Source organism: Syngnathoides biaculeatus, chromosome 16 (assembly GCF_019802595.1).
Source record: "Syngnathoides biaculeatus isolate LvHL_M chromosome 16, ASM1980259v1, whole genome shotgun sequence".
In the NCBI taxonomy this organism is placed as follows: Eukaryota; Metazoa; Chordata; class Actinopteri; order Syngnathiformes; family Syngnathidae; genus Syngnathoides; species Syngnathoides biaculeatus.
The window spans coordinates 437,383-452,156 of NC_084655.1; the positions used below are offsets into that span (position 1 = coordinate 437,383).

The 14,774-nt window shown below is 45.7% G+C and overlaps 1 long non-coding RNA gene across 1 annotated transcript; it reads left to right on the forward strand.

The window, feature by feature from the left end:
* Positions 1–1,166: 1,166 nt before the first annotated feature.
* LOC133515085 (uncharacterized) lies at positions 1,167–8,581 on the forward strand. Its single transcript, XR_009798958.1, has 3 exons — positions 1,167–2,574; positions 6,783–6,895; positions 6,978–8,581. It is a non-coding gene; the product is annotated as an uncharacterized LOC133515085 (long non-coding RNA).
* The last annotated feature ends 6,193 nt before the right edge of the window (positions 8,582–14,774 follow it).

Genomic DNA, 14,774 nt, shown 5'->3' on the forward strand with positions numbered 1-14,774 from the left:
AGAATTGGAATCACTGCATGTTTTAAAGCATTCCGAAAGATCACACTCCAGGGAGTGTGTATCAAGGGCAATTAAAAAATGCTCTTCATGCGAATTCAAAAAATCCTACAAAACAATGGATTGAAAAACATTGGGTTGATTAACCGACTGGCAGCCTGTAACAATACGTTAACCAAGCACTACATGCAGAAAGAGTGCTACAAAATAAGAAAAAGAAAGTTGACACCTTTCTGACAGAGGAAGGAGAAATTTATGGAGCTTTGTGCGAAAAATGTAATAATTGTGGCCGCAGATGAGGAAGAGAGCAGCCATCTCCTCATCAAAAATGTCACAACTAATGCTCCCAAAATGCAACTTTTTAATTTGCCCCATACGTTTGTTGGGAAGAGATGGCTTGCTGAAACGAGGACTGGGCTTAACTCCCTCTCTGACAGGAAATGTAGAAATAAAAAGGGGAAAAAAAAGAATTACTGGGAGGACAGTTAAATATCTTACAAAATAGGAATCCAGCACTCTATTATTACACCTTAGATATTCCAAATAAACCTCCCACAAGAACAGGAGATTTCTTGCTGCAAACAGCTCGAGACAGAATTGAACAACCACTGAACAACCACAAAATGACATAGGAAGTGACTCATTGCAAGTGACTATGTAGCATAAGAAAGTCTAAACTTATAACAGCCCACACCAGACAAAATCATGATTGATAATCTGTACTCAGATGATACATCAGTCGTGGTGGCAGGAACAAGACAAACTAAATGCGTTACACAAGGAATGGACACCACCACACACGTCATTAGAAACTTAACGGGAGTGGAAGAGTGAGGGACAATTTGTATTGGTCGTACGAAACGTTTCTGATTGGACAGAAAAAGAACCAGATTCGGATTGGGACGACTGAACTGTACAGACAATATCTTATTGGACAGTCTTAAACAATCTGAGTCCAAATGCTGCTGTATTCATGGTGGTATCACAATTTACACAGACAATACTGGAAAAACAGAGTAATAGTGACAACTACAGCGAACACAGTGACACATGCAGAGGTACTATAAAATTTGCTCCTAGCAATTCAATTACCAAAAGAAATAGCCATATGTAAATGTGCAGTACACATATCAAATACAGACAAAGTATCATTAGGAAATGGATTTACAGATAAAACAGCAAAAGAGGTAGCAGCCAAAACATTTATGGGATTTGCTGACCATGCAACAAATGAAGACAAACTTTCAGATGATGTGTTAAACAAAATGCAACAACAAAGCTTACCAGCATAACTAAAAATGTGGAAAAAATAAGGTGCTACATTACAAAATTGGAATTCTGTCAGCACAGGTCAAAAAAAAAAAAATTCTGCCAAAAACATTTTTTAAGTGGGCGGCAATCTTGAGCCTTGGTGAGTCTCATGTCTCAACAGGGGGAATGGGAGCCCTGGTTCAAAGGCTCCATGGATTAAACTTGTATGCAAAAAAAATTTGGAGGGCTTGTTAGACCTGTGCGTGACATAAATCCCTATGGGAATGTGCATCCAAAACGTGGTCAGTTTCCTCAAACTACACATCCATCCATCCCTCCATCCATTTTCTTAGCCACTTATCCTCACAAGAGTCGCAGGGAGTGCTGGAGCCGAGCCCAGCTGTCAACGGGCAGGAGGCAAGGTAGACCCTGACCTGGTTGCCAGCCAATCGCAGGGCACATGGAGACAAACAGCCGCACTCACAATAACACGTAGGGGCAATTTGAACACAATGATAGATTTAGTCTAACTATACAGACATTACAAGCACGTAAGGGTCTCATTCCATTCAAAACACTGTTTGGGAGACCATACCATTCCCAATATTTTCCACACAATGAGAGATAGACGAATCATGAAGGGGAAAAAAAACATCACACAAGTGGGTCCCTTTCAGGAGTTATTAACAACCCCAAACAGCTTAAAAAATTGCAAAAGGGGTACTTGAGTTCATTTGTTGATTGTAAGAAAGTTATTGCTTTTGAAACCATTGTTAACACAAACAAAACTAATTTGTTTTTATTGGCCACTTGTAAGATAGCTGTTCTCTTTCCCACTGCCAAGGTCGCTGTAGTCCGGTTACACATGGGAGTGAGACTGGTGTCATAATGGTGACTAACATTACATTTTGCTGTTGGGTGTTGGATGAAAACGTTAAAATGCAAAAATATGATAGGAGTTAAAACAAATTGGGAAATTTATCAGCATTGATTTGTAAAAACATGTTTGTGCCATTGTCATAGTGGTGCAGCTGTAACTGTCTTTTTGATTTTTTTTTTACGCCGGATGCCTTTCCTGACGCAACCCTTCTGCATTTATTCGGAGAGAGAGCTGGAGCCAATCCCAGTTAACTTCGGGCAGCGGCAGACTACACCCCGAACTAGTCACCACCCAGTCGCAGTGCAGATGTCGACACCATCACTGAGCGGGAAATGATCCCACGCTGCCTTCACTCAAAATGTCCCTCTGAGGGAAACCCGAACTACAATGTGGCCCGCAAGAGAAATGAGTTTGACACCCCTGCACAACACCATCAGAAAAAAAATGTAACAAGTTAATGTACTTTCAGAACTTTATTACTGCCATTTGTCTATTCATCCTATGTTTGTTTATTAATTAACATCTACTGTACATGCAGTTTTACCCAAACACTGCCATAGACTGAGCAAGAGCTAAATGACATAGACAAAATAGCCGGAAGAAACACGTGGATACATCTTACACACTGTAAAAGGTTATCTCAGCTGAGTCACCCAAAGGGAAAGGTGAGCAAAGTCCAAAATACAGTAGGTGCAGAATTATAGGATCTGAAAATACCTGAAGGCTGGTGAAGATTTAAAAGACACTTGACTCATTTAAGGGTGAGTTGGTTGACATGACTTGTTCTTCTTCTTTTCCTTTCAGCTTGTACCGTTAGGGGTCACCACACCGTGTCATCTTAGCCTATCTTCTGCATCTTCCTCTCTAACCCCAACTGCCCTCATGTCTTCACTCACCACATCCATAAACCTCTTTGGTCTTCCTCTCGCTCTTTTGCCAAGCAGTTCCATCCTCAGCACCCTTCCACCAATATACTCACTCCCTCGCCTCTGAACATGTCCAAACCATCGAAGTCTGCTCTCTCGAATCTTGTCTCCAAAACATCCAACTTTGGCTCTCCCTCTAATGAGCTCATTTCTAATCCTATCCAACCTGCTCACTCCGAGCGAGAACCTCAACATCTTCATTTCTGCAACCTCCAGTTCTGATTCCTGTTATTTCTTCAGTGCCACCGTCTGTAATCCGTACATCATGGCTGGCCTCACCACTGTTTTGGAAACTTTGCCCTTCATCCGAGCAGAGACTCTTCTGTCACATAACACACCAGACACCTTTCGCCAGCTGTTCCAACCTGCTTGGACCCGTTTCTTCACTTCCTTACCACACTCACCATTGTTCTCGATTGTTGACCCTAAATATTTGAAGCCCTCCACCCTCGCTATCTCTTCTCCCTGTAGCCTCACTCTTCCCCCTCCACCTCTCTCATTCACGCACATATATTCTGTTTTACTCCGGCTAATCTTCATTCCTCTCCTTTCCAGTGCATGTCTCCATCTTTCTAATTGTTCCTCTGCATGCTCCCTGCTTTCACTGCATATCACAACATCATCTGCGAACATCATGGTCCAAGGGGATTCCAGTCTAACCTCATCTGTCAGCCTATCCATTACCACTGCAAACAGGAAGGGGCTCAGAGCTGATCCCTGATGCAGTCCCACCTCCACCTTAAATTTCTCTGTCACACCTAAGGCACACCTCACCATTGTTCTGCTGCCATCATACATGTCCTGTACTATTTTAACATACTTCTCTGTCACACCAGACTTACGCATGCAGTACCACAGTTCCTCTCTTGGTACTCTGTCATAGGCTTTCTCTCTCTCCTTCTGACCTTCTCTGTACTTTTCCACTAGAATCCTCAAGACAAATAATGCATCTGTGGTACTCTTTTTCGGCATGAAACCATACTGTTGCTCGCAGATACTTACTTCTGTCCTGAGTCTAGCCTCCACTACTCTTTCCCATAACTTCATTGTGTGGCTCATCAACTTTATTCCTCTATAATTCCCACAGCTCTGAACATCCCCTTTGTTCTTAAAAATGGGAACTAGAACACTTTTCCTCCATTCTTCAGGCATCTTTTCGCCCGCTAGTATTCTGTTGAATAAGTTGGCCAAAAACTCCACAGCCATCCCTCCAAATTGCTTCCATACCTCTACCGGTATATCATCAGGACCAACTGCCTTTCCATTTTTCATCCTTTGCAGTGCCTTTCTGACTTCCCCCTTACTCATCATTGCCACTTCCTGGTCCTTCTCACTTGCCTCTTCAACTCTTCCTTCTTTCTCATTTTCTTCATTCATCAACTTCTCAAAGTATTCTTTCCATCTATTCAGCACACTACTGGTACCAGTCAACACATTTCCATCTCTATCCTTAATCACCCTTACCTTAACCTTACCTGCTACACATCCTTCCCATCTCTATCCCTCTGTCTGGCCAACCTGTAGAGATCCTTTTCTCCTTCTTTCGTGTCCAACCTGGTGTACATGTCTTGATATGCCTCTTGTTTAGCCTTTGTCACCTGTACCTTTGCCCTACGTCGCATCTCGGTGTACTCCTTTCGCCTCTCCTCAGTCCTCTCAGTGTCCCGCTTCTTCTTCGCTCATCTCTTTCCTTGTATGACTCCCTGTATTTTGGGGTTCCACCACCAAGTCTCCTTCTCCCCTTTCCTACCAAAAGACACACCAAGTACTCTCCTGCCTGTCTCTCTGATTACCTTGGCTGTCGTAGTCCAGTCTTCCTGGAGCTCCTGCTGTCCATCAAGAGCCTGTCTCACCCCTTTCCGAAAGGCCGCACAACATTCTTCCTTTCTCAGCTTCCACCAGATAGTTCTCTGCTCTACCTATGTCTTCTTAATCTTCCTACCCACCACCAGAGTCATCCTACACACCACCATCCTATACTGTCGCACTACACTCTCCCCTACCATTACTTTACAGTCAGTAATCTCCTTCAGATTACATCGTCTGCACAAAATATAATCCACCTGCGTGCTTCTATCTCCGCTCTTGTAGGTCACTATATGTTCCTCCCTCTTCTGGAAATAAGTGTTCACTACAGCCATCTCCATCCTTTTTGCAAAGTCCACCACCATCTGTCCCTCAAAGTTCCTTTCCTGGATGCCGTACTTACCCATCACTTCTTCATCGCCCCTGTTTCCTTTACCAATATGTCCATTACAATCTGCACCAATCACAACTCTCTCGTTGTATGGGATGCTCAGAACTACTTTATCGAGTTCCTTCCAGAATTTCTCTTTCAACTCTAGGTCACATCCTACCTGTGGGGCATAGCCTCTAACCACAATATACATAACACCCTCAATTTCAAATTTTAGTCTCATCACTCGATCTGATACTCTTTTCACCTCCAAGGCATTCTTAGCTAGCTCTTCCTTTAAAATAACCCCTACTCCATTTCTCTTCCCATCTCCTCTGTGGTAGAATAATTTAAACCCCGCTCCTACACTTCTAGCCTTACTGCCTTTCCACCTGCTCTCTTGGATGCACAGAATATCAACCTTTCTCCTAATCATCATGTCAACCAACTCCTTAGCTTTTCCTGTCATAGTCCCAACATTCAAAGTCCCTACACTCAGTTGTAGGCTCTATGCATTCCTCTTTTTCTTCTGACGATGGATCCAGTTTCCTCCTCTTCTTTGTCTTCGACCCACAGTAGCTGAATTTCCACCGACGCCCTGCAGGTTAGCAGTGCCAGGGGTGGGCGTTCTTAACCCGGGCCACGACCGATCCGGTATAGGATTCTTTAGATGAACGCTCACATTTGTTTGGCACAGTTTTTACGCCAGATGCCCTTCCTGATGCAACCCTCTGCATTTATCCGGGCTTGGGACCGCCCTACAGATTGCACTGGTTTGTGCCCCCATAGGGCTGCATTTTGACATGACTTCAAAATGGCTAATATGATAGCATGTTGGGCTGCATTGACAGCCGTAATGATATTTTTGTTCACTTTTGGACACCTGTAAAGCTGACAAAAATACATAACAGAACCAATAATTATACTCAGTCAACCTTGCCTACCACACATAAGATAAAGAGGCGCAACCTAATTTCAAATAACATTGGAAAACAACTATGCGGGAGTCACCGAGGCATGAGGGGAGGACTCCATGTGTGCCTCTCAATGAATCAGTTAAGCACTTTTTCAATTCCTTGGCAGAGTCTAATTGCTGGGGATTCCATCTATGGGCTTATGCTCAAGGATACCCCCATTTTCTTCTCACCATTTGCCAATTTAATGCGACCTTAAACCCGAATGCCATACAAAAGAGTACATATACTATGGAGAGAGTATTTTAACTGAAAATGCCTGAGGAAATTTTTTTTACTATTATTGATCTTTTTTATTTTTTTTTTTACAAATGGGAAAAAACTGGTTGTCATTCATGTAAAATGCAGCTCACAATGGAAACTAAAGTTACATCACATGCATGGGCCCTAGGCCACTATGTGTGTCATTCCAGCAGAAATCCCAACACAGTGTACCCTGGAGGTAATGACTAAAACAACTCCGAACACCACTTGTCAGAAATGGAAAAGTGTTTATCCAACAACGAAGGAAGTAAATGATGAACTGATATTTTCAACTAATGTTGCATTGCGTAATTTCTCCTGTGTTTGCTTTACAGGGACAGATGTTAAGGTGGGAAGTCTCAACAAAAGATGGTGTCATGATATCCATCTGCAAACTGCCCCACTTCTCCCATGCAGCGATGTGTGGTGGTGGTGTGGTGGTCAAAAGGTGTATGACACATTGATAAATGCAGCAGGAACGTGTGCACTGGTATCACTGCTCTTATCTGTAACTGTGTTTCCATCCAAAGCAGAGGATATACAATTGGCCGCATCCATCTTTGGATCTCCCCTTGGGTTCTCCCGAAGGCGAAGGTTCTCTTGGAAAGATGGAGATCCGACATACAATGATGCAAATGGCATCCCAACGGCGTACCAGATGAGTCTAAGTTTGTTAACGAGATTGCTGCAGGATGGGATTCCATCTTGTTATGGATAACTCTGAATAAAAACGTTGACAGAATCAAGTAAATACATTACAATGTACAGAAACTTGGTAATTATACGGATCCAGGCTTTATTGCCATAAGGGAACAACCAGCTGCAACCTCACTCATGACGTTCCAGAACCGCATCGCGGTCGACATGCTCCTGGCCGAGAAGGGTGGCAACTGCTCAGTGTTTGGTGACCAGTGTTGTAACAAGATGAAGGAGCACTCTGGTGTAAACACATCAGCCTGGTCTGAGTGGTGGGAAAAAAAAAGAAGTTTGGCAAATCTAAAAACTTGGTGTTCTCTGTTCCAGTTTCTATAGCTGTTGGCAGCTATTCTTGCATTGTGTGGATGTTGTTGTATTCCCTGTATAAAGGCATCACCTAACCAACTTATAACCATTGCTCTTGCCCCAACAAATTCAAAATTGGCAGAAAAATATCCTCTATTGGCACAACAGGGTGATGACAGTGATATTATTGACCACAATGATGACGTTATGACTTCTCTTCCAGACCTGTTCTCTGATCCAGAAGATTACAAGTAATTAGTGCTATATTTTCCTCAGAGTGTAACTATGTAGAATAAAGCCGAAGGGTGATCTATTAGATGATGTGAGGATTTGAGCAAATGTAGGATAAACAGGAGGATAATGTAGAAATACTTGTAAATAGAATTAAGTAACTGCTTCTGACTGCAATGAAGAAATGCTTTGCTCTTCCTGCAATGAAGAATGCTTTGCTCTACTCTAGAAAACGTGGTTGCAAATGTAGGATAAACAGGGGGGAAATGTAGGAATAATTGTGATTATAATTAGCATACATCTGCTTCCAATAAAGAAATGCTTTGCTCTGCTCTTGATAACGTGGCAGCCTCCTAGCAGGAGATAGCAAGAACAAAAACATTTCATCATCAGAACTGTTAGAACTGCTGCCTGTTAAAGAAATGATGACCACACATGTATTCAGCAATCTTCCACACACGCACATGGTGAATTGTACGAGACAGATCCTCTCCTCTCTCCTCGCGAGACTTGAACTTGTGTCTTTGCTTCCTTTTTTGTCCTGTTTAATGAATGTCTGATTGGTGAACCTGACGCACAGCATATAATGTATGAAAAGGTATTGCATCTTTCACAATTTTTATATATTTACATAGTTTCCAAACTTTAAGATAAGCAAACAAATGTAAATGTCTGACTAATATAACCCAAGTGAACTTAAGATGCTATTTTCCAATGGTAATTTCATTTATTGGGGCGGGGGCTTCAGTTACCTGGCCCTGTGTGGAAAAGTCATCACCCCTCTTATTAGATCAGGAATTAATTGTAGCAAAGACTTTTTCACTGCACTGTATAAATGGTGAAAGGTTGTCTTTGTTCCTAATGTAATGGTGTGATGTTGTTGCGCTATGTTATCAACAGGATGTGGAAGTACACTTTTATTTTGAAAGAAAGCACTTTCTCTGTCATTTATTATTTTTTTGTTCTTTTCAATGTTATTAATGTTATCAGGAATTGTCAGGTTAAAAATGCAAATATATGCTGATGGAAGGTCTGGGAAATACAGGAAATTGGCTGTATATTTTATTTTGACGTCACACTTATTATGTTGTGGGAGGATACTGTCATAAGCACGAGGCAAGGGACTGGACCCAACTGCAGGACTCCGAGGCAAGGGCATAATGTTGAGAGTGGATTTTTTCAAAACTGAGGTCACCCCCACCCCAGTCTGTCTGGTGGCTGTCCAGGCCACCCAAAGCGAGGAACCTGGTTGAGCAGTTCAGGAGGTCGGCCAGGACGCCAAACACCAGGGTCCCCACGGGGCGACTCAGGCAGATATCCTTGAGAGGGATCCCAAAGGCACAGCAGGAACCAGACTGGAGTGAGTGACAGATGAGGACGAAGCCCTCCCGAGGTGTGGTCGAGAGCCGGCAGCTGCGGACATTGGCAGAGGGCCACCGAGGCTTGAGCGAAAGGCCAGTGTGGTTCAGGCACTGCCGAGATGTGGACGTGAGGCGGCCGTGGATCGGTCACCACCGAGGCGTGGTCATTAGGAGGCTGTGGCTCAGTCACCACAGAGACATGGACGTAAGGTAGCCCTAGATCGGTCATCGGCGAGACGTGGACGTGAGGCAACTAAGAATTGGTCGCTGCCGAGGCGTGGTCATCAGGCGGTCGAGGATCAGTTGCCGCTGGGGCATGATCGTGAGGCAGCCGTGGATTGTTCACTGCCGAGGTATGGACGTGAGGCGGCTGTGAATAGGTCATCGCCGAGACGTGGAAATGAGGTGGGTGCAGATTGGTCGCCGCTGAGACGTGGGCGAGAGGCAGCCGAGGATCAGTCGTCACTAAGATGTGGACGTCAGGGGGACGTGGATCGGTTGCCGTCAGGGCAGAGTCGTGAGGCAGCCGTGGATCAGCGCCACTGAGACGTGGGCGTAGTAGTCGCCATGGATCAGTTGCCTCGAGAAGTGGGATTAAGGTGGTTGTGGATCGGTTGTCGCCGAAACGTGGGCGAGAGGCGCCTGTTGATTGGTAGCCACTGAGATGTGGACGTGAGGCGACCGTGGATCAGTCGTCGCTGAATACGTGGACGTGAGGCGGCTGTTGATCAGTTGTCACCAAGACGTGGACATGACGCGGATGTGGATCAGTCGCCGCCGAGACGTGGGCGTAGTCGTGAGGCGGCCATGGATGAGTCACCGCGAGAAGTGGGATGAAGGCGGTCGTGGATCGTTTGCCGCTGAAACACGGGCGAGATGCGACTGTGGACCGACCGTCACCGAGATGTGGATGTGAGGCGGCCGTGGATCAGTCGTCGCTCAGACGTGGATGTGAGGCGGCTGTAGATCGGTAGTCGCAAAGACGTGGCCATGATGCGGCTGGGCGAGAGGCGGTTGTGGATCGGCTGTCGCCGAGATGTGGACGTGAGGCGACCGAGGATCGGTCGTCGCTGAGACGTGGACGTCAGGCAGCCGTGGATCAGTCGCCGCCGACACGTGGGCGTAGTCGTGAGGCGGCCGTGGATAGGTCACCACCGAGACGTGGCCTGAGACGGTCGAGGATTCGTTACTGCCTAGACATGGATGTGAGGTGGCCGTGGATCGTCACCGCTGAGACATGGGCGTGAGACGGCCGTGGATCGGTCGCCGCCAAGATGTGGGCGTGAAGCGGCCATGCATCGGTCCTGGGAGTGAGATGGCCGAGTATCGGTTGCCAACGTGGCGTGGACGTGAGGCAGCTGAGGTTTGGTCACCGTCGAGGCGTGGTTGTCGGGCGGCCGAGGATCAGATGCCACGTTTTAGCTGCTGGGTACTTTTCTGACCAGTTAGTTCTGACATAAGCACGAGGCAAGGGACTGGATCCAACTTCAGGACTCCGAGGCAAGAGCATGATGTTGAGAGTGGATTTATAAAAAACCGAGGTCATCCACGGGTAAGCAGTCCGAGAAGGCAGAAGCACAAAAACGCAAGACAAAAAGCAAGGTCCAAGGCCGAGGATCGGTTGCCGCCGGGGCATGGATGTGAGTCCACTGTGACTCGGTCCCCACCGAGGCAGAAGCGAGAGTCCGCTGTGCCTTGGTCACCAGCAAGGTTAGGGCGAAAGTCGCCGGCGAGCCGTGGGCGGTAGTCGGCTGTGGCTTGGCAGATGGCGAGAGGTGGCGGGAAGTTGGGTGTGGCTTGGTTGAAGTGTTGCTGGAGGCATAAAGCGGTACGCTACTTGGACGCCTCCTCTGGCTAACACGTGGAGACCCCAGATAGGTGGCCAAATGGGTGTCCCACAAAGGATTGGAGGAAGAGGACTTGGGCACACGAGACTTCGGCACTCGGGAACTGGATATGGGGGGGGCACAAAACCAATTTCAGACTCAGAGTCAGAATCTGGCAGGCAGTCAAATAAATCCAGGTCCTCCTCGAAATCCGAAAAATCTGAATCCAGCAAAACATGTGGTGAAGATATCAAGGTAGGAGGGGACAAAAAAGGAGCCCGATTATATCTGGGACCCTTGGTCAACCGGCTGAGTGCCCAGCGAGGAAGCCCAGTGACGTGACTGGCGATGCTGCATTTTACCTGCTGGGTACTTTTCTGGCCAGTTCGTCCTGACATAAGCACAAGGCAAGCGACTGGACCCAACTTCAGGACTCCGAGTCAAGGGCATGATGTTGAGAGTGGATTTATTCAAAACAGAGGTCATCAACGGGTAAGCAGCCCGAGAAGGCAGAATCCCAAAAACGCAAGGCAAAAAGCAAGGTCCAAACATGTGAAACAAGGTCGTTTATGAGGCAAAAACTTGGAAACATGGACAAGACGTAACAAGTCTATAGTGGCACAGGAACGCTGTCACGAAGGGAAGCACTACACAACGCTTGTGTACTCACACACTATAGTGGAGTATCGAATACACAGTAGCACAACACACTGGCAAATGCAGAAGACAAACTCAAGGGTTAAAAGAGGACTGCCGAAAATAATCGGAATAGGAGGACACAAAAGTTAGTAGATGAGGTTTCAGTGTTCCTTTTAATGCCAAAATTATCCACAGATTTCACCCAGAAATATCTCTAAATTGGAAAAGTATCGCTCAGACATTCCAATGACTCCGGCTGGAAAACTGACACCCAATCATTGTTTGCTACGCCTGCAGTGCTTCCTGTTCTGACCCTCCGTTGCTCTGGGATACGTTTCAACATGTGTGCTCAACTTTATTGAGAATGGAAACTGAAACAAAATTCAAAACATTATTATCAGGTCCAGATGCAATTTTTGTAGCTAATAAGTCATTCTGTGATTTTGTTGCTTGGTCTCCACACTTCTTTCACTTGGAGAGAATATTTAGAAATTTTTACTTTTGGACAGTAAATTCTGATGCTGCAATTACTTTTCATAAGCATTGCATTATGCCCAAACTGGTGTGTAAATGGTTTACCACAACACCAGGAAACAGACATACGAGCTGGTGTATTTGTGCGGGAAATGATGATGGCTCAAAAATTATCATGTGCGATGGTCAAAACTATACTAACATTTGGTATCATGAGATGTATTAAGCTCAAGTGGGCCCCTTGTGGAAAGGGGCACTGTTCTCAGTGTAAACAGTGAGAAATTTCTGGTGGAAAATCATTGCACAATAAAGCTGTGGAAATAAATAAAACCTTGATGATTTATTTGAACAGTGGTGAGATGTGCTGTAGGTGTGTCAAAAGAACTTAAGGTGGAGGTGGGACTGTATCAGGGAGCCCCTTCTTGTTTGTGGTAGTTATGGATATGTTGACAGATGAGGCTAGATGGGAATCCTCTTGGACTATGATGTTCGCAGATACTGTAATCTGCAGTGTAAGCAGGGAGCAGCCGGAGGAACAATTAGAAAGATGCAGGCACGCACTGGAAAGGAGAGGAATGAAGTTTAGCCGAAGTAAAACAGAATATATTTGCATGAATGTGAGGGGTGGCAGAGGAAGAGTGAAGCTCCAGGGAGGAGAGTTTCACAGAAAAACTCAAAACAATCAATAACAACAGCTACTTTTTCCCCAAAAGCCTCCCTAAAACACATATAGATTTCAGTAGGTTTTCTCACCTGGGCGAAGACACTAGGAAACCTAGTCTTTTGTACAAAACATGAAGCGTATTGTGGAAACCTCTGTGCACAGTGGATACAAAAATATTCAGTTCAAATGCAATATCTTAAAATGCATAATTTTGACATAGTTTTACAACACAAAGTAAAAAATCTTGTTCTTCCTATAGAGCTTTTGTGGAATTTGACATATGCTCGTTAACAATATTGAAGACAAAATCCATTATCGCTAGCGAGGTTAAACCAGTGTACAGTTGGACCTTGTCTGGGTACATGACGTCAGTCTGGCGACTGTAAACACTTTGAGTAGTTTTTTTCGGTGTTGCCTTTATTAGTCTGGCTCTGTTGTCTTCCTCCGAAGCTGCTGCTTCAGCCATAGATAGGTCCATCTGACTATTAAAACTCGGCTGTGAATGGCATCTGTCCCAACATTTTCAGCAACCTGTCATATTTCCTCAGTGTCTGTCTCAAGGGGAGGATCTTGAACAGTGGAACACTAGGCTGATGTCATAGCTTAGCAAGGCGAAGCAGCATCTGCTAAAGACGGGCAAGGGCAGTGTGAAAGGGCTTTTTTAGTGTTGTCACTAAGGGCTGGTGGTCGGTTTCCATGACAACTAACTTTCCATACACATAGTCTTTCAACTTTGTGCAGGCAAACACAACAGAGATCACGTTCCATTTGAGCATAACGTGTCTCTGTGTCAGTGAGGGAGCGTGAGGCGAGCACGGCTCGTCTGGCATTTTGCATGCACGCTGCCCCGAGTCGGTAGAATGGGGTGTTGCAAGTTAGCGTGACTGGCGCCTTGACGACATAATATGCCAACATCGGTGGATTTGAAAGGCATGACTTCAAGCGATCAAATGCCTGCTGGTGCTGTTGGAGCCAGCACCACTTAGTGTCCTTGTGTATCAGCTGCCTCAGAGGGGCTGTGATGTCACTGAATTTGGGAAACCAGATAGTTTCCCATCCCCAGGAAATGCTGCAGTGACGTGACGTCTGTGGGGACTAGCATGTTGGTGTTGGCTGCTGTTTTGGCGAGGTCGGGTTCGAGGCCCTGACTTGTGAAGATGTGGCCCACATACTCCTCTTGATCCAAACGGAACTTGCATTTTTCTCGATTGAGCTTGAGATTGACTTCCCTTACACAGTCGAGTACCTTTTTGAGGTCTGCATCATGTTCAGCCGTGTCGCAATGATGTCAGACGATTACTGAGGATGGGTAGCCAGTAAACAACTACTCCATTGTGCGCTGAAACACCTTGCTGGCACAGTTGATACCAAAAAGCATGCGCAAGAATCTATACCTCCCGAATGGAGTACTGAATGTTGTCATCATGGAGGATTTCTTGTCGAGACTCATGTGCCAAAAGGAGTTCTTGGTGTCCAGGACGGAGAACACAGCCACCCCTGACATCTGGACAGCCACCTCCTCAATAGAGCATTGGATGGTGAGGTCTTTTGAGTGGCGTGTCTTTTGGATTGATGCAGAGTCGTATTTTGCTCATGTTCTTCTTGTGAGCTACCACCGTTGAAGGGACCCAGTCTGTGGGATCTGTGACAGGTGTGATAACTCCCATGTTTTGCATGCGATCGAGCTCTGCTTGTTCTTATGCTGCTACAGGAATGCGGTGAGCTGGTCGGAGCACGGGCTGTGTGTTGGGGTCCAGTGTCCTATAGTATGTGACTGGAAGCTTTCTGAGTTTGTCATCAAAAACATCCTTGTATTGTCTGAGAGTCTGTGTTCTGAAATCTGCGCTGATGTCCATAGTGACTTGGTGAACATCGGGGCTCATCCGGACGATTCCCATGTCCACAGACGCACGATATCTGAGAAGTGGCTACACATCCGAATCCACGATGAAAAAGGGTAATGTGTGATGTTTCTCCTTCAGGCAGCATGACAGCAACGCGAGGCCCATTCTTTCAATCCTGGTGCCTCCATAGGTGTGGAAGCACAGTACACTTTGCTCCAGGGTCCACTTTAAGTTCCACAGTTTTTCCATTCAGTTGCACGGTAACAAATCCTTCATCCTGAGCATC